The sequence below is a fragment of the Pholcus phalangioides genome, unplaced genomic scaffold (assembly GCF_987345545.1).
Source record: "Pholcus phalangioides strain wild (caught in Gottingen) unplaced genomic scaffold, Ppha-v1.0 ptg000036l_1, whole genome shotgun sequence".
Classification (NCBI taxonomy): domain Eukaryota; kingdom Metazoa; phylum Arthropoda; class Arachnida; order Araneae; family Pholcidae; genus Pholcus; species Pholcus phalangioides.
In genome coordinates, this window is record NW_028301623.1 from 888,610 (window position 1) to 908,815 (window position 20,206).

The 20,206-nt window shown below is 36.8% G+C and overlaps 6 non-coding genes across 6 annotated transcripts; all 6 read left to right on the forward strand.

The window, feature by feature from the left end:
• Window positions 1-2,649: 2,649 nt before the first annotated feature.
• On the forward strand, window positions 2,650-2,765 carry LOC149065975 (U5 spliceosomal RNA). Its single transcript, XR_016195553.1, has one exon. It is a non-coding gene; the product is annotated as a U5 spliceosomal RNA (small nuclear RNA).
• Window positions 2,766-5,937: 3,172 nt separating this feature from the next.
• On the forward strand, window positions 5,938-6,053 carry LOC149065976 (U5 spliceosomal RNA). Its single transcript, XR_016195554.1, has one exon. It is a non-coding gene; the product is annotated as a U5 spliceosomal RNA (small nuclear RNA).
• Window positions 6,054-8,522: 2,469 nt separating this feature from the next.
• On the forward strand, window positions 8,523-8,638 carry LOC149065977 (U5 spliceosomal RNA). The gene has a single exon (XR_016195467.1). It is a non-coding gene; the product is annotated as a U5 spliceosomal RNA (small nuclear RNA).
• Window positions 8,639-12,029: 3,391 nt separating this feature from the next.
• LOC149065978 (U5 spliceosomal RNA) lies at window positions 12,030-12,145 on the forward strand. The gene has a single exon (XR_016195555.1). It is a non-coding gene; the product is annotated as a U5 spliceosomal RNA (small nuclear RNA).
• A 3,391-nt stretch (window positions 12,146-15,536) lies between these two features.
• LOC149065979 (U5 spliceosomal RNA) lies at window positions 15,537-15,652 on the forward strand. Its single transcript, XR_016195556.1, has one exon. It is a non-coding gene; the product is annotated as a U5 spliceosomal RNA (small nuclear RNA).
• Window positions 15,653-18,121: 2,469 nt separating this feature from the next.
• Window positions 18,122-18,237, forward strand: LOC149065980 (U5 spliceosomal RNA). The gene has a single exon (XR_016195468.1). It is a non-coding gene; the product is annotated as a U5 spliceosomal RNA (small nuclear RNA).
• Window positions 18,238-20,206: the final 1,969 nt, after the last annotated feature.

The window sequence follows — 20,206 nt, forward strand, 5'->3', positions numbered from 1 at the left end:
TCAATTTCGGCCGGTAAAAGGTTGACCAAAGCTGGTTTTAAGACATGATATTTACCGTAGTGTGTGTGTGTGGAGGACCTAGCCTTGAAAGTGGAGTGTCAATCAAAATAGACATGGGCGTGGCTAAGCCAAGGTGCTCGCGCTTATTTCGCCTCTCACACTACAGTTTTTATTGCGCCTACCTTCAATGCATTGTGGGAACGCTTACTCTTTAACCAGCTTTGGTTCACCCCTCCTAAGCTGGCAATTTGACTTTTTTAATGGAGGCTTGGAACCTTATAAACTCCCTTCATTTTTTATATCAGTTATATTTTTGAACAATTTTTTCTTTATGGCCTTTTTATTTTTCTCTTTCAGTGGAACGGTTCTTAATGTTTTGTGTTCCAAGGAAAATAAATTTCACGGACCCTCTCCCGTGCCTATGAAATGAAGGCCACGAACTCCTTTAAAAAATTATACTCTGTATAGCAATGTAAAAACAATGAGTCAATTGTTTTTTCATACAAGCTCACGGCCCGCCGAAGTCTCTCTGAGGACCCCAAAGTAAGAGAAACACTGCAATGGGGGATAGGGTATCAAAGATCCCTGGTTTCAAAATTTAAGGAAGCAAAGCACAAAATAATGGTTGTAAAAAATATTATGGGACTATGAAGTTTCACTGAGGGAAATTAGGATTTCAGAGATGCTTTGACGGGGCATGGCCTAAGAAAGGTCGGGAACCACTGCGTCAGAGCCTCCACACATAGCTCCGCCATGGTTCTTCATTAGTCCTCACTTCTCAAGTAAATCAGTTCCACAGGCCGCCAACAGTATTTTTTCCCCCCAAACTTTTTTTCCGTTCTTTGAATTTGAAGATCTCAACGAATCTTGCACTTATAAACGATGATTTTTTTGTCATCGGGAGAGACAGGGCAATAATATTTCTCATTGGCTTTTTTAAGCACAAAGTCTGCGTTTGAAAAGTAAATTTTTTTCATTTTAAATAACTATACAACCCCTTTGAACGATCGGTGATCGTTTTTAATTATTTATTTCTTTTTTTATCAATTAATCTCATTATTAGTTTTGTAAACTGGCAATAGTGAGTCGAATTCTAACCGTCGTGGTGACAAGTCGTACAACATGCATTTTGCTCGCGTATGTTTTGTGTACCAAATAAATATATTTAGCGTGGTATGTCGGTTCGTAATTGTGAGCAAGTGGCCGCGAAGCAAAGCTCCAAGAAATCAGCAGCCGTAAATAGTGAAGCGCCACCCTTGCAACATGAATGATGCATACGAGTTCTACACGCTATTTGGATATTTTCTTTAATTCAAAGTATGCCTCTAGGAACAACGTAAAATGGTCAATAGAGCCTGGGCTGTACACGGTATGAAATGAAATGATTCGCCAGTAAAATGAAATGATTCGCCAGAAGTGACAATTTATATATCTTAGCCAAATGGTCGAGAAGCGACAATTTATTTATCTCAGCCACATGGCTGAGAAGTGACAATTTATTTATCTTAGTCAAATGGCCGAGATGCGACAGTTTATTTATCTTAGCCAAATGGCCGAGAAATGTCAAGTTATTCCGATTGGCCAAACTGCCGGGAAGCGGATTCACCTTAGCTATACGGCAGACAGTGGTAAGTGATTTATATCAGCTATATGGCTGAGAAGCCGTAAGTCTTTCATCTTAGCCAAATGGCCGAGAAGCGGCAATTTATATATCTCAGCCAAATGGGCGAGCAACAATTTGTCATTTATCTTAGCCAAATGCCAGAGAACCGACAATTTATTTATCTCAGCCAAATGGCCGAGAAGTGACAATTTTTTCATTTTATCCCCCTAAATACGGATTATCACTAAATTTTCCCAAAAAATTGTAATTTATTGTTTTAAATGCAATTTGCTAATTACTGCTGCAGTTGCTGAAGGGCGTGGAAATAAAGGGCCGCTGGTACAAATCTCAATAAACAAAAATATATTTCACGAAAAAAATATTCAAATGATCATTGACCATGTTTCGTTGAGAAAAATACGGTAAACCGGTATCTTTTATAAACGAATACGTTAAATTCGAGACATCACCCATTGTCATCAAAAACATTGTTAGAAGTAAGTAACCGTAATAAAAATTTTTAAAAAAAACATGTCAAACGTGACGTTAAATATGCGAGATGAATATTTATAATTTTTGCCATAATTATCATATAATTTATATTATGAAAACACTTTGTATTCGCGATTATATTACAAATTCAAATAAGTATCATTGAAAAAAAATGGGACAAATTTGTGGAATTACAGGAATATCTCTTAATACGAGACACAAGTGGTGCGTCATATTGTTTCAGACGTTTTACTGGTGCTTGTTTCCAGAAAGTTGAGAGACACTATTCTATACTTATTTCATATTCAAAACGATGTTTTCAATATGAATGTGCTGCCATCTAGGGAGAAGATGCTAGGCACATGTTCTTGATGAAACAAATAATTATAACATTTTTCAACAAAAAAGCAAAGATTTTATCCAGAAAACATGTAAAAAAACATAGACAATAAATAAAAATATTATAGTTATTTCCGTTTATGCAAAAATATATTGACGGTTAAACTTTTCTTCAGGCAACAATATTGATATAATTTCTCAAATCATAAATGCGTATGCTCTGGCTTCTCTTCAACCTTCGAGCTAATCTTTCGCCTTTTACTAAAGATTACCGTGGAGAGGAGCAACATAAATGAGCTTAAGGAAATTTTTGGGACCCCGAGAGGGGTTTATTATTGTTCATGTAGTGAAGTGGTGGGTCCGCACCAGACCTATCTAGAGAAAGGCGTCATAGTTGCTATGGAAAAACAGGTCGCGAATTCCATATTTTGTCAGGTGCTCGCTCTTCTATCATTTTCGTCTTATTTTAAATTTCATCCTTTAATTTTATTTAATTTTCAAAAGGCCCTTCTAAGGATCAAATTTCTTTCTTGAGCCGGTATTACGCTATAAAAGTTTGACGAAAGTCTTTTATAAAACTTGAAGAATGTTAGCACATCTGTTACATTCAAGCCAACTTAGCTAATCCGCCAATTGGTTGCATTTATCAAGTTTTATAAACGAACTTTTATCAACTTTTTATAGTGTAATGCCGGATTTGAAGTTATATTTGTTATTTTTTTTCATCTCGTTGCTTTTTTGTCGAGTTTTTAATCGTTACCTTTGTTGATTTTTTTGACGTTATTTGATATGGCGAGTGGTGGAGCATCGAGTTGCTTCTTAGGATGTGAAAGAAGTTCAAGAACTGAATGGGCTCATTTCTTTCGCTTTCCGAAAGACAGCAGGTTAGCTTCAATTTCGGCCGGTAAAAGGTTGACCAAAGCTGGTTTTAAGACATGATATTTACCGTAGTGTGTGTGTGTGGAGGACCTAGCCTTGAAAGTGGAGTGTCAATCAAAATAGACATGGGCGTGGCTAAGCCAAGGTGCTCGCGCTTATTTCGCCTCTCACACTACAGTTTTTATTGCGCCTACCTTCAATGCATTGTGGGAACGCTTACTCTTTAACCAGCTTTGGTTCACCCCTCCTAAGCTGGCAATTTGACTTTTTTAATGGAGGCTTGGAACCTTATAAACTCCCTTCATTTTTTATATCAGTTATATTTTTGAACAATTTTTTCTTTATGGCCTTTTTATTTTTCTCTTTCAGTGGAACGGTTCTTAATGTTTTGTGTTCCAAGGAAAATAAATTTCACGGACCCTCTCCCGTGCCTATGAAATGAAGGCCACGAACTCCTTTAAAAAATTATACTCTGTATAGCAATGTAAAAACAATGAGTCAATTGTTTTTTCATACAAGCTCACGGCCCGCCGAAGTCTCTCTGAGGACCCCAAAGTAAGAGAAACACTGCAATGGGGGATAGGGTATCAAAGATCCCTGGTTTCAAAATTTAAGGAAGCAAAGCACAAAATAATGGTTGTAAAAAATATTATGGGACTATGAAGTTTCACTGAGGGAAATTAGGATTTCAGAGATGCTTTGACGGGGCATGGCCTAAGAAAGGTCGGGAACCACTGCGTCAGAGCCTCCACACATAGCTCCGCCATGGTTCTTCATTAGTCCTCACTTCTCAAGTAAATCAGTTCCACAGGCCGCCAACAGTATTTTTTCCCCCAAACTTTTTTTCCGTTCTTTGAATTTGAAGATCTCAACGAATCTTGCACTTATAAACGATGATTTTTTTGTCATCGGGAGAGACAGGGCAATAATATTTCTCATTGGCTTTTTTAAGCACAAAGTCTGCGTTTGAAAAGTAAATTTTTTTCATTTTAAATAACTATACAACCCCTTTGAACGATCGGTGATCGTTTTTAATTATTTATTTCTTTTTTTATCAATTAATCTCATTATTAGTTTTGTAAACTGGCAATAGTGAGTCGAATTCTAACCGTCGTGGTGACAAGTCGTACAACATGCATTTTGCTCGCGTATGTTTTGTGTACCAAATAAATATATTTAGCGTGGTATGTCGGTTCGTAATTGTGAGCAAGTGGCCGCGAAGCAAAGCTCCAAGAAATCAGCAGCCGTAAATAGTGAAGCGCCACCCTTGCAACATGAATGATGCATACAAGTTCTACACGCTATTTGGATATTTTCTTTAATTCAAAGTATGCCTCTAGGAACAACGTAAAATGGTCAATAGAGCCTGGGCTGTACACGGTATGAAATGAAATGATTCGCCAGTAAAATGAAATGATTCGCCAGAAGTGACAATTTATATATCTTAGCCAAATGGTCGAGAAGTGACAATTTATTTATCTTAGTCAAATGGCCGAGATGCGACAGTTTATTTATCTTAGCCAAATGGCCGAGAAATGTCAAGTTATTCCGATTGGCCAAACTGCCGGGAAGCGGATTCACCTTAGCTATACGGCAGACAGTGGTAAGTGATTTATATCAGCTATATGGCTGAGAAGCCGTAAGTCTTTCATCTTAGCCAAATGGCCGAGAAGCGGCAATTTATATATCTCAGCCAAATGGGCGAGCAACAATTTGTCATTTATCTTAGCCAAATGCCAGAGAACCGACAATTTATTTATCTCAGCCAAATGGCCGAGAAGTGACAATTTTTTCATTTTATCCCCCTAAATACGGATTATCACTAAATTTTCCCAAAAAATTGTAATTTATTGTTTTAAATGCAATTTGCTAATTACTGCTGCAGTTGCTGAAGGGCGTGGAAATAAAGGGCCGCTGGTACAAATCTCAATAAACAAAAATATATTTCACGAAAAAAATATTCAAATGATCATTGACCATGTTTCGTTGAGAAAAATACGGTAAACCGGTATCTTTTATAAACGAATACGTTAAATTCGAGACATCACCCATTGTCATCAAAAACATTGTTAGAAGTAAGTAACCGTAATAAAAATTTTTAAAAAAAACATGTCAAACGTGACGTTAAATATGCGAGATGAATATTTATAATTTTTGCCATAATTATCATATAATTTATATTATGAAAACACTTTGTATTCGCGATTATATTACAAATTCAAATAAGTATCATTGAAAAAAAATGGGACAAATTTGTGGAATTACAGGAATATCTCTTAATACGAGACACAAGTGGTGCGTCATATTGTTTCAGACGTTTTACTGGTGCTTGTTTCCAGAAAGTTGAGAGACACTATTCTATACTTATTTCATATTCAAAACGATGTTTTCAATATGAATGTGCTGCCATCTAGGGAGAAGATGCTAGGCACATGTTCTTGATGAAACAAATAATTATAACATTTTTCAACAAAAAAGCAAAGATTTTATCCAGAAAACATGTAAAAAAACATAGACAATAAATAAAAATATTATAGTTATTTCCGTTTATGCAAAAATATATTGACGGTTAAACTTTTCTTCAGGCAACAATATTGATATAATTTCTCAAATCATAAATGCGTATGCTCTGGCTTCTCTTCAACCTTCGAGCTAATCTTTCGCCTTTTACTAAAGATTACCGTGGAGAGGAGCAACATAAATGAGCTTAAGGAAATTTTTGGGACCCCGAGAGGGGTTTATTATTGTTCATGTAGTGAAGTGGTGGGTCCGCGCCAGACCTATCTAGAGAAAGGCGTCATAGTTGCTATGGAAAAACAGGTCGCGAATTCCATATTTTGTCAGGTGCTCGCTCTTCTATCATTTTCGTCTTATTTTAAATTTCATCCTTAAATTTTATTTAATTTTCAAAAGGCCCTTCTAAGGGTCAAATTTCTTTCTTGAGCCGGTATTACGCTATAAAAGTTTGACGAAAGTCTTTTATAAAACTTGAAGAATGTTAGCACATCTGTTACATTCAAGCCAACTTAGCTAATCCGCCAATTGGTTGCATTTATCAAGTTTTATAAACGAACTTTTATCAACTTTTTATAGTGTAATGCCGGATTTGAAGTTATATTTGTTATTTTTTTTCATCTCGTTGCTTTTTTGTCGAGTTTTTAATCGTTACCTTTGTTGATTTTTTTGACGTTATTTGATATGGCGAGTGGTGGAGCATCGAGTTGCTTCTTAGGATGTGAAAGAAGTTCAAGAACTGAATGGGCTCATTTCTTTCGCTTTCCGAAAGACAGCAGGTTAGCTTCAATTTCGGCCGGTAAAAGGTTGACCAAAGCTGGTTTTAAGACATGATATTTACCGTAGTGTGTGTGTGTGGAGGACCTAGCCTTGAAAGTGGAGTGTCAATCAAAATAGACATGGGCGTGGCTAAGCCAAGGTGCTCGCGCTTATTTCGCCTCTCACACTACAGTTTTTATTGCGCCTACCTTCAATGCATTGTGGGAACGCTTACTCTTTAACCAGCTTTGGTTCACCCCTCCTAAGCTGGCAATTTGACTTTTTTAATGGAGGCTTGGAACCTTATAAACTCCCTTCATTTTTTATATCAGTTATATTTTTGAACAATTTTTTCTTTATGGCCTTTTTATTTTTCTCTTTCAGTGGAACGGTTCTTAATGTTTTGTGTTCCAAGGAAAATAAATTTCACGGACCCTCTCCCGTGCCTATGAAATGAAGGCCACGAACTCCTTTAAAAAATTATACTCTGTATAGCAATGTAAAAACAATGAGTCAATTGTTTTTTCATACAAGCTCACGGCCCGCCGAAGTCTCTCTGAGGACCCCAAAGTAAGAGAAACACTGCAATGGGGGATAGGGTATCAAAGATCCCTGGTTTCAAAATTTAAGGAAGCAAAGCACAAAATAATGGTTGTAAAAAATATTATGGGACTATGAAGTTTCACTGAGGGAAATTAGGATTTCAGAGATGCTTTGACGGGGCATGGCCTAAGAAAGGTCGGGAACCACTGCGTCAGAGCCTCCACACATAGCTCCGCCATGGTTCTTCATTAGTCCTCACTTCTCAAGTAAATCAGTTCCACAGGCCGCCAACAGTATTTTTTCCCCCAAACTTTTTTTCCGTTCTTTGAATTTGAAGATCTCAACGAATCTTGCACTTATAAACGATGATTTTTTTGTCATCGGGAGAGACAGGGCAATAATATTTCTCATTGGCTTTTTTAAGCACAAAGTCTGCGTTTGAAAAGTAAATTTTTTTCATTTTAAATAACTATACAACCCCTTTGAACGATCGGTGATCGTTTTTAATTATTTATTTCTTTTTTTATCAATTAATCTCATTATTAGTTTTGTAAACTGGCAATAGTGAGTCGAATTCTAACCGTCGTGGTGACAAGTCGTACAACATGCATTTTGCTCGCGTATGTTTTGTGTACCAAATAAATATATTTGGCGTGGTATGTCGGTTCGTAATTGTGAGCAAGTGGCCGCGAAGCAAAGCTCCAAGAAATCAGCAGCCGTAAATAGTGAAGCGCCACCCTTGCAACATGAATGATGCATACAAGTTCTACACGCTATTTGGATATTTTCTTTAATTCAAAGTATGCCTCTAGGAACAACGTAAAATGGTCAATAGAGCCTGGGCTGTACACGGTATGAAATGAAATGATTCGCCAGTAAAATGAAATGATTCGCCAGAAGTGACAATTTATATATCTTAGCCAAATGGTCGAGAAGTGACAATTTATTTATCTTAGTCAAATGGCCGAGATGCGACAGTTTATTTATCTTAGCCAAATGGCCGAGAAAAAAATGGGACAAATTTGTGGAATTACAGGAATATCTCTTAATACGAGACACAAGTGGTGCGTCATATTGTTTCAGACGTTTTACTGGTGCTTGTTTCCAGAAAGTTGAGAGACACTATTCTATACTTATTTCATATTCAAAACGATGTTTTCAATATGAATGTGCTGCCATCTAGGGAGAAGATGCTAGGCACATGTTCTTGATGAAACAAATAATTATAACATTTTTCAACAAAAAAGCAAAGATTTTATCCAGAAAACATGTAAAAAAACATAGACAATAAATAAAAATATTATAGTTATTTCCGTTTATGCAAAAATATATTGACGGTTAAACTTTTCTTCAGGCAACAATATTGATATAATTTCTCAAATCATAAATGCGTATGCTCTGGCTTCTCTTCAACCTTCGAGCTAATCTTTCGCCTTTTACTAAAGATTACCGTGGAGAGGAGTAACATAAATGAGCTTAAGGAAATTTTTGGGACCCCGAGAGGGGTTTATTATTGTTCATGTAGTGAAGTGGTGGGTCCGCGCCAGACCTATCTAGAGAAAGGCGTCATAGTTGCTATGGAAAAACAGGTCGCGAATTCCATATTTTGTCAGGTGCTCGCTCTTCTATCATTTTCGTCTTATTTTAAATTTCATCCTTAAATTTTATTTAATTTTCAAAAGGCCCTTCTAAGGATCAAATTTCTTTCTTGAGCCGGTATTACGCTATAAAAGTTTGACGAAAGTCTTTTATAAAACTTGAAGAATGTTAGCACATCTGTTACATTCAAGCCAACTTAGCTAATCCGCCAATTGGTTGCATTTATCAAGTTTTATAAACGAACTTTTATCAACTTTTTATAGTGTAATGCCGGATTTGAAGTTATATTTGTTATTTTTTTTCATCTCGTTGCTTTTTTGTCGAGTTTTTAATCGTTACCTTTGTTGATTTTTTTGACGTTATTTGATATGGCGAGTGGTGGAGCATCGAGTTGCTTCTTAGGATGTGAAAGAAGTTCAAGAACTGAATGGGCTCATTTCTTTCGCTTTCCGAAAGACAGCAGGTTAGCTTCAATTTCGGCCGGTAAAAGGTTGACCAAAGCTGGTTTTAAGACATGATATTTACCGTAGTGTGTGTGTGTGGAGGACCTAGCCTTGAAAGTGGAGTGTCAATCAAAATAGACATGGGCGTGGCTAAGCCAAGGTGCTCGCGCTTATTTCGCCTCTCACACTACAGTTTTTATTGCGCCTACCTTCAATGCATTGTGGGAACGCTTACTCTTTAACCAGCTTTGGTTCACCCCTCCTAAGCTGGCAATTTGACTTTTTTAATGGAGGCTTGGAACCTTATAAACTCCCTTCATTTTTTATATCAGTTATATTTTTGAACAATTTTTTCTTTATGACCTTTTTATTTTTCTCTTTCAGTGGAACGGTTCTTAATGTTTTGTGTTCCAAGGAAAATAAATTTCACGGACCCTCTCCCGTGCCTATGAAATGAAGGCCACGAACTCCTTTAAAAAATTATACTCTGTATAGCAATGTAAAAACAATGAGTCAATTGTTTTTTCATACAAGCTCACGGCCCGCCGAAGTCTCTCTGAGGACCCCAAAGTAAGAGAAACACTGCAATGGGGGATAGGGTATCAAAGATCCCTGGTTTCAAAATTTAAGGAAGCAAAGCACAAAATAATGGTTGTAAAAAATATTATGGGACTATGAAGTTTCACTGAGGGAAATTAGGATTTCAGAGATGCTTTGACGGGGCATGGCCTAAGAAAGGTCGGGAACCACTGCGTCAGAGCCTCCACACATAGCTCCGCCATGGTTCTTCATTAGTCCTCACTTCTCAAGTAAATCAGTTCCACAGGCCGCCAACAGTATTTTTTCCCCCAAACTTTTTTTCCGTTCTTTGAATTTGAAGATCTCAACGAATCTTGCACTTATAAACGATGATTTTTTTGTCATCGGGAGAGACAGGGCAATAATATTTCTCATTGGCTTTTTTAAGCACAAAGTCTGCGTTTGAAAAGTAAATTTTTTTCATTTTAAATAACTATACAACCCCTTTGAACGATCGGTGATCGTTTTTAATTATTTATTTCTTTTTTTATCAATTAATCTCATTATTAGTTTTGTAAACTGGCAATAGTGAGTCGAATTCTAACCGTCGTGGTGACAAGTCGTACAACATGCATTTTGCTCGCGTATGTTTTGTGTACCAAATAAATATATTTGGCGTGGTATGTCGGTTCGTAATTGTGAGCAAGTGGCCGCGAAGCAAAGCTCCAAGAAATCAGCAGCCGTAAATAGTGAAGCGCCACCCTTGCAACATGAATGATGCATACGAGTTCTACACGCTATTTGGATATTTTCTTTAATTCAAAGTATGCCTCTAGGAACAACGTAAAATGGTCAATAGAGCCTGGGCTGTACACGGTATGAAATGAAATGATTCGCCAGTAAAATGCGTTGGGTACTGGAAAGTGGCAAACTGTAGGTACTAGTAGCCATGCACCCTTTTTAGATACGGTGTATATAAGTTGTAATATAGATTTGGTATATAGGCTTATGTATATCAGCTATATGGCTGAGAAGCAGTAAGTCTTTCGTCTTAGCTAAATGGCCGAGAAGCGACAATTTACTTGTCTCAGCCAAATGGCCTAGAAGTGACAATTTATATATCTTAGCCAAATGGTCGAGAAGCGACAATTTATTTATCTCAGCCACATGGCTGAGAAGTGACAATTTATTTATCTTAGTCAAATGGCCGAGATGCGACAGTTTATTTATCTTAGCCAAATGGCCGAGAAATGTCAAGTTATTCCGATTGGCCAAACTGCCGGGAAGCGGATTCACCTTAGCTATACGGCAGACAGTGGTAAGTGATTTATATCAGCTATATGGCTGAGAAGCCGTAAGTCTTTCATCTTAGCCAAATGGCCGAGAAGCGGCAATTTATATATCTCAGCCAAATGGGCGAGCAACAATTTGTCATTTATCTTAGCCAAATGCCAGAGAACCGACAATTTATTTATCTCAGCCAAATGGCCGAGAAGTGACAATTTTTTCATTTTATCCCCCTAAATACGGATTATCACTAAATTTTCCCAAAAAATTGTAATTTATTGTTTTAAATGCAATTTGCTAATTACTGCTGCAGTTGCTGAAGGGCGTGGAAATAAAGGGCCGCTGGTACAAATCTCAATAAACAAAAATATATTTCACGAAAAAAATATTCAAATGATCATTGACCATGTTTCGTTGAGAAAAATACGGTAAACCGGTATCTTTTATAAACGAATACGTTAAATTCGAGACATCACCCATTGTCATCAAAAACATTGTTAGAAGTAAGTAACCGTAATAAAAATTTTTAAAAAAAACATGTCAAACGTGACGTTAAATATGCGAGATGAATATTTATAATTTTTGCCATAATTATCATATAATTTATATTATGAAAACACTTTGTATTCGCGATTATATTACAAATTCAAATAAGTATCATTGAAAAAAAATGGGACAAATTTGTGGAATTACAGGAATATCTCTTAATACGAGACACAAGTGGTGCGTCATATTGTTTCAGACGTTTTACTGGTGCTTGTTTCCAGAAAGTTGAGAGACACTATTCTATACTTATTTCATATTCAAAACGATGTTTTCAATATGAATGTGCTGCCATCTAGGGAGAAGATGCTAGGCACATGTTCTTGATGAAACAAATAATTATAACATTTTTCAACAAAAAAGCAAAGATTTTATCCAGAAAACATGTAAAAAAACATAGACAATAAATAAAAATATTATAGTTATTTCCGTTTATGCAAAAATATATTGACGGTTAAACTTTTCTTCAGGCAACAATATTGATATAATTTCTCAAATCATAAATGCGTATGCTCTGGCTTCTCTTCAACCTTCGAGCTAATCTTTCGCCTTTTACTAAAGATTACCGTGGAGAGGAGCAACATAAATGAGCTTAAGGAAATTTTTGGGACCCCGAGAGGGGTTTATTATTGTTCATGTAGTGAAGTGGTGGGTCCGCGCCAGACCTATCTAGAGAAAGGCGTCATAGTTGCTATGGAAAAACAGGTCGCGAATTCCATATTTTGTCAGGTGCTCGCTCTTCTATCATTTTCGTCTTATTTTAAATTTCATCCTTAAATTTTATTTAATTTTCAAAAGGCCCTTCTAAGGATCAAATTTCTTTCTTGAGCCGGTATTACGCTATAAAAGTTTGACGAAAGTCTTTTATAAAACTTGAAGAATGTTAGCACATCTGTTACATTCAAGCCAACTTAGCTAATCCGCCAATTGGTTGCATTTATCAAGTTTTATAAACGAACTTTTATCAACTTTTTATAGTGTAATGCCGGATTTGAAGTTATATTTGTTATTTTTTTTCATCTCGTTGCTTTTTTGTCGAGTTTTTAATCGTTACCTTTGTTGATTTTTTTGACGTTATTTGATATGGCGAGTGGTGGAGCATCGAGTTGCTTCTTAGGATGTGAAAGAAGTTCAAGAACTGAATGGGCTCATTTCTTTCGCTTTCCGAAAGACAGCAGGTTAGCTTCAATTTCGGCCGGTAAAAGGTTGACCAAAGCTGGTTTTAAGACATGATATTTACCGTAGTGTGTGTGTGTGGAGGACCTAGCCTTGAAAGTGGAGTGTCAATCAAAATAGACATGGGCGTGGCTAAGCCAAGGTGCTCGCGCTTATTTCGCCTCTCACACTACAGTTTTTATTGCGCCTACCTTCAATGCATTGTGGGAACGCTTACTCTTTAACCAGCTTTGGTTCACCCCTCCTAAGCTGGCAATTTGACTTTTTTAATGGAGGCTTGGAACCTTATAAACTCCCTTCATTTTTTATATCAGTTATATTTTTGAACAATTTTTTCTTTATGACCTTTTTATTTTTCTCTTTCAGTGGAACGGTTCTTAATGTTTTGTGTTCCAAGGAAAATAAATTTCACGGACCCTCTCCCGTGCCTATGAAATGAAGGCCACGAACTCCTTTAAAAAATTATACTCTGTATAGCAATGTAAAAACAATGAGTCAATTGTTTTTTCATACAAGCTCACGGCCCGCCGAAGTCTCTCTGAGGACCCCAAAGTAAGAGAAACACTGCAATGGGGGATAGGGTATCAAAGATCCCTGGTTTCAAAATTTAAGGAAGCAAAGCACAAAATAATGGTTGTAAAAAATATTATGGGACTATGAAGTTTCACTGAGGGAAATTAGGATTTCAGAGATGCTTTGACGGGGCATGGCCTAAGAAAGGTCGGGAACCACTGCGTCAGAGCCTCCACACATAGCTCCGCCATGGTTCTTCATTAGTCCTCACTTCTCAAGTAAATCAGTTCCACAGGCCGCCAACAGTATTTTTTCCCCCAAACTTTTTTTCCGTTCTTTGAATTTGAAGATCTCAACGAATCTTGCACTTATAAACGATGATTTTTTTGTCATCGGGAGAGACAGGGCAATAATATTTCTCATTGGCTTTTTTAAGCACAAAGTCTGCGTTTGAAAAGTAAATTTTTTTCATTTTAAATAACTATACAACCCCTTTGAACGATCGGTGATCGTTTTTAATTATTTATTTCTTTTTTTATCAATTAATCTCATTATTAGTTTTGTAAACTGGCAATAGTGAGTCGAATTCTAACCGTCGTGGTGACAAGTCGTACAACATGCATTTTGCTCGCGTATGTTTTGTGTACCAAATAAATATATTTGGCGTGGTATGTCGGTTCGTAATTGTGAGCAAGTGGCCGCGAAGCAAAGCTCCAAGAAATCAGCAGCCGTAAATAGTGAAGCGCCACCCTTGCAACATGAATGATGCATACGAGTTCTACACGCTATTTGGATATTTTCTTTAATTCAAAGTATGCCTCTAGGAACAACGTAAAATGGTCAATAGAGCCTGGGCTGTACACGGTATGAAATGAAATGATTCGCCAGTAAAATGCGTTGGGTACTGGAAAGTGGCAAACTGTAGGTACTAGTAGCCATGCACCCTTTTTAGATACGGTGTATATAAGTTGTAATATAGATTTGGTATATAGGCTTATGTATATCAGCTATATGGCTGAGAAGCAGTAAGTCTTTCGTCTTAGCTAAATGGCCGAGAAGCGACAATTTACTTGTCTCAGCCAAATGGCCTAGAAGTGACAATTTATATATCTTAGCCAAATGGTCGAGAAGCGACAATTTATTTATCTCAGCCACATGGCTGAGAAGTGACAATTTATTTATCTTAGTCAAATGGCCGAGATGCGACAGTTTATTTATCTTAGCCAAATGGCCGAGAAATGTCAAGTTATTCCGATTGGCCAAACTGCCGGGAAGCGGATTCACCTTAGCTATACGGCAGACAGTGGTAAGTGATTTATATCAGCTATATGGCTGAGAAGCCGTAAGTCTTTCATCTTAGCCAAATGGCCGAGAAGCGGCAATTTATTTATCTCAGCCAAATGGGCGAGCAACAATTTGTCATTTATCTTAGCCAAATGCCAGAGAACCGACAATTTATTTATCTCAGCCAAATGGCCGAGAAGTGACAATTTTTTCATTTTATCCCCCTAAATACGGATTATCACTAAATTTTCCCAAAAAATTGTAATTTATTGTTTTAAATGCAATTTGCTAATTACTGCTGCAGTTGCTGAAGGGCGTGGAAATAAAGGGCCGCTGGTACAAATCTCAATAAACAAAAATATATTTCACGAAAAAAATATTCAAATGATCATTGACCATGTTTCGTTGAGAAAAATACGGTAAACCGGTATCTTTTATAAACGAATACGTTAAATTCGAGACATCACCCATTGTCATCAAAAACATTGTTAGAAGTAAGTAACCGTAATAAAAATTTTTAAAAAAAACATGTCAAACGTGACGTTAAATATGCGAGATGAATATTTATAATTTTTGCCATAATTATCATATAATTTATATTATGAAAACACTTTGTATTCGCGATTATATTACAAATTCAAATAAGTATCATTGAAAAAAAATGGGACAAATTTGTGGAATTACAGGAATATCTCTTAATACGAGACACAAGTGGTGCGTCATATTGTTTCAGACGTTTTACTGGTGCTTGTTTCCAGAAAGTTGAGAGACACTATTCTATACTTATTTCATATTCAAAACGATGTTTTCAATATGAATGTGCTGCCATCTAGGGAGAAGATGCTAGGCACATGTTCTTGATGAAACAAATAATTATAACATTTTTCAACAAAAAAGCAAAGATTTTATCCAGAAAACATGTAAAAAAACATAGACAATAAATAAAAATATTATAGTTATTTCCGTTTATGCAAAAATATATTGACGGTTAAACTTTTCTTCAGGCAACAATATTGATATAATTTCTCAAATCATAAATGCGTATGCTCTGGCTTCTCTTCAACCTTCGAGCTAATCTTTCGCCTTTTACTAAAGATTACCGTGGAGAGGAGCAACATAAATGAGCTTAAGGAAATTTTTGGGACCCCGAGAGGGGTTTATTATTGTTCATGTAGTGAAGTGGTGGGTCCGCACCAGACCTATCTAGAGAAAGGCGTCATAGTTGCTATGGAAAAACAGGTCGCGAATTCCATATTTTGTCAGGTGCTCGCTCTTCTATCATTTTCGTCTTATTTTAAATTTCATCCTTTAATTTTATTTAATTTTCAAAAGGCCCTTCTAAGGATCAAATTTCTTTCTTGAGCCGGTATTACGCTATAAAAGTTTGACGAAAGTCTTTTATAAAACTTGAAGAATGTTAGCACATCTGTTACATTCAAGCCAACTTAGCTAATCCGCCAATTGGTTGCATTTATCAAGTTTTATAAACGAACTTTTATCAACTTTTTATAGTGTAATGCCGGATTTGAAGTTATATTTGTTATTTTTTTTCATCTCGTTGCTTTTTTGTCGAGTTTTTAATCGTTACCTTTGTTGATTTTTTTGACGTTATTTGATATGGCGAGTGGTGGAGCATCGAGTTGCTTCTTAGGATGTGAAAGAAGTTCAAGAACTGAATGGGCTCATTTCTTTCGCTTTCCGAAAGACAGCAGGTTAGCTTCAATTTCGGCCGGTAAAAGGTTGACCAAAGCTGGTTTTAAGACATGATATTTACCGTAGTGTGTGTGTGTGGAGGACCTAGCCTTGAAAGTGGAGTGTCAATCAAAATAGACATGGGCGTGGCTAAGCCAAGGTGCTCGCGCTTATTTCGCCTCTCACACTACAGTTTTTATTGCGCCTACCTTCAATGCATTGTGGGAACGCTTACTCTTTAACCAGCTTTGGTTCACCCCTCCTAAGCTGGCAATTTGACTTTTTTAATGGAGGCTTGGAACCTTATAAACTCCCTTCATTTTTTATATCAGTTATATTTTTGAACAATTTTTTCTTTATGGCCTTTTTATTTTTCTCTTTCAGTGGAACGGTTCTTAATGTTTTGTGTTCCAAGGAAAATAAATTTCACGGACCCTCTCCCGTGCCTATGAAATGAAGGCCACGAACTCCTTTAAAAAATTATACTCTGTATAGCAATGTAAAAACAATGAGTCAATTGTTTTTTCATACAAGCTCACGGCCCGCCGAAGTCTCTCTGAGGACCCCAAAGTAAGAGAAACACTGCAATGGGGGATAGGGTATCAAAGATCCCTGGTTTCAAAATTTAAGGAAGCAAAGCACAAAATAATGGTTGTAAAAAATATTATGGGACTATGAAGTTTCACTGAGGGAAATTAGGATTTCAGAGATGCTTTGACGGGGCATGGCCTAAGAAAGGTCGGGAACCACTGCGTCAGAGCCTCCACACATAGCTCCGCCATGGTTCTTCATTAGTCCTCACTTCTCAAGTAAATCAGTTCCACAGGCCGCCAACAGTATTTTTTCCCCCAAACTTTTTTTCCGTTCTTTGAATTTGAAGATCTCAACGAATCTTGCACTTATAAACGATGATTTTTTTGTCATCGGGAGAGACAGGGCAATAATATTTCTCATTGGCTTTTTTAAGCACAAAGTCTGCGTTTGAAAAGTAAATTTTTTTCATTTTAAATAACTATACAACCCCTTTGAACGATCGGTGATCGTTTTTAATTATTTATTTCTTTTTTTATCAATTAATCTCATTATTAGTTTTGTAAACTGGCAATAGTGAGTCGAATTCTAACCGTCGTGGTGACAAGTCGTACAACATGCATTTTGCTCGCGTATGTTTTGTGTACCAAATAAATATATTTGGCGTGGTATGTCGGTTCGTAATTGTGAGCAAGTGGCCGCGAAGCAAAGCTCCAAGAAATCAGCAGCCGTAAATAGTGAAGCGCCACCCTTGCAACATGAATGATGCATACAAGTTCTACACGCTATTTGGATATTTTCTTTAATTCAAAGTATGCCTCTAGGAACAACGTAAAATGGTCAATAGAGCCTGGGCTGTACACGGTATGAAATGAAATGATTCGCCAGTAAAATGAAATGATTCGCCAGAAGTGACAATTTATATATCTTAGCCAAATGGTCGAGAAGTGACAATTTATTTATCTTAGTCAAATGGCCGAGATGCGACAGTTTATTTATCTTAGCCAAATGGCCGAGAAAAAAATGGGACAAATTTGTGGAATTACAGGAATATCTCTTAATACGAGACACAAGTGGTGCGTCATATTGTTTCAGACGTTTTACTGGTGCTTGTTTCCAGAAAGTTGAGAGACACTATTCTATACTTATTTCATATTCAAAACGATGTTTTCAATATGAATGTGCTGCCATCTAGGGAGAAGATGCTAGGCACATGTTCTTGATGAAACAAATAATTATAACATTTTTCAACAAAAAAGCAAAGATTTTATCCAGAAAACATGTAAAAAAACATAGACAATAAATAAAAATATTATAGTTATTTCCGTTTATGCAAAAATATATTGACGGTTAAACTTTTCTTCAGGCAACAATATTGATATAATTTCTCAAATCATAAATGCGTATGCTCTGGCTTCTCTTCAACCTTCGAGCTAATCTTTCGCCTTTTACTAAAGATTACCGTGGAGAGGAGTAACATAAATGAGCTTAAGGAAATTTTTGGGACCCCGAGAGGGGTTTATTATTGTTCATGTAGTGAAGTGGTGGGTCCGCGCCAGACCTATCTAGAGAAAGGCGTCATAGTTGCTATGGAAAAACAGGTCGCGAATTCCATATTTTGTCAGGTGCTCGCTCTTCTATCATTTTCGTCTTATTTTAAATTTCATCCTTAAATTTTATTTAATTTTCAAAAGGCCCTTCTAAGGATCAAATTTCTTTCTTGAGCCGGTATTACGCTATAAAAGTTTGACGAAAGTCTTTTATAAAACTTGAAGAATGTTAGCACATCTGTTACATTCAAGCCAACTTAGCTAATCCGCCAATTGGTTGCATTTATCAAGTTTTATAAACGAACTTTTATCAACTTTTTATAGTGTAATGCCGGATTTGAAGTTATATTTGTTATTTTTTTTCATCTCGTTGCTTTTTTGTCGAGTTTTTAATCGTTACCTTTGTTGATTTTTTTGACGTTATTTGATATGGCGAGTGGTGGAGCATCGAGTTGCTTCTTAGGATGTGAAAGAAGTTCAAGAACTGAATGGGCTCATTTCTTTCGCTTTCCGAAAGACAGCAGGTTAGCTTCAATTTCGGCCGGTAAAAGGTTGACCAAAGCTGGTTTTAAGACATGATATTTACCGTAGTGTGTGTGTGTGGAGGACCTAGCCTTGAAAGTGGAGTGTCAATCAAAATAGACATGGGCGTGGCTAAGCCAAGGTGCTCGCGCTTATTTCGCCTCTCACACTACAGTTTTTATTGCGCCTACCTTCAATGCATTGTGGGAACGCTTACTCTTTAACCAGCTTTGGTTCACCCCTCCTAAGCTGGCAATTTGACTTTTTTAATGGAGGCTTGGAACCTTATAAACTCCCTTCATTTTTTATATCAGTTATATTTTTGAACAATTTTTTCTTTATGACCTTTTTATTTTTCTCTTTCAGTGGAACGGTTCTTAATGTTTTGTGTTCCAAGGAAAATAAATTTCACGGACCCTCTCCCGTGCCTATGAAATGAAGGCCACGAACTCCTTTAAAAAATTATACTCTGTATAGCAATGTAAAAACAATGAGTCAATTGTTTTTTCATACAAGCTCACGGCCCGCCGAAGTCTCTCTGAGGACCCCAAAGTAAGAGAAACACTGCAATGGGGGATAGGGTATCAAAGATCCCTGGTTTCAAAATTTAAGGAAGCAAAGCACAAAATAATGGTTGTAAAAAATATTATGGGACTATGAAGTTTCACTGAGGGAAATTAGGATTTCAGAGATGCTTTGACGGGGCATGGCCTAAGAAAGGTCGGGAACCACTGCGTCAGAGCCTCCACACATAGCTCCGCCATGGTTCTTCATTAGTCCTCACTTCTCAAGTAAATCAGTTCCACAGGCCGCCAACAGTATTTTTTCCCCCAAACTTTTTTTCCGTTCTTTGAATTTGAAGATCTCAACGAATCTTGCACTTATAAACGATGATTTTTTTGTCATCGGGAGAGACAGGGCAATAATATTTCTCATTGGCTTTTTTAAGCACAAAGTCTGCGTTTGAAAAGTAAATTTTTTTCATTTTAAATAACTATACAACCCCTTTGAACGATCGGTGATCGTTTTTAATTATTTATTTCTTTTTTTATCAATTAATCTCATTATTAGTTTTGTAAACTGGCAATAGTGAGTCGAATTCTAACCGTCGTGGTGACAAGTCGTACAACATGCATTTTGCTCGCGTATGTTTTGTGTACCAAATAAATATATTTGGCGTGGTATGTCGGTTCGTAATTGTGAGCAAGTGGCCGCGAAGCAAAGCTCCAAGAAATCAGCAGCCGTAAATAGTGAAGCGCCACCCTTGCAACATGAATGATGCATACGAGTTCTACACGCTATTTGGATATTTTCTTTAATTCAAAGTATGCCTCTAGGAACAACGTAAAATGGTCAATAGAGCCTGGGCTGTACACGGTATGAAATGAAATGATTCGCCAGTAAAATGCGTTGGGTAC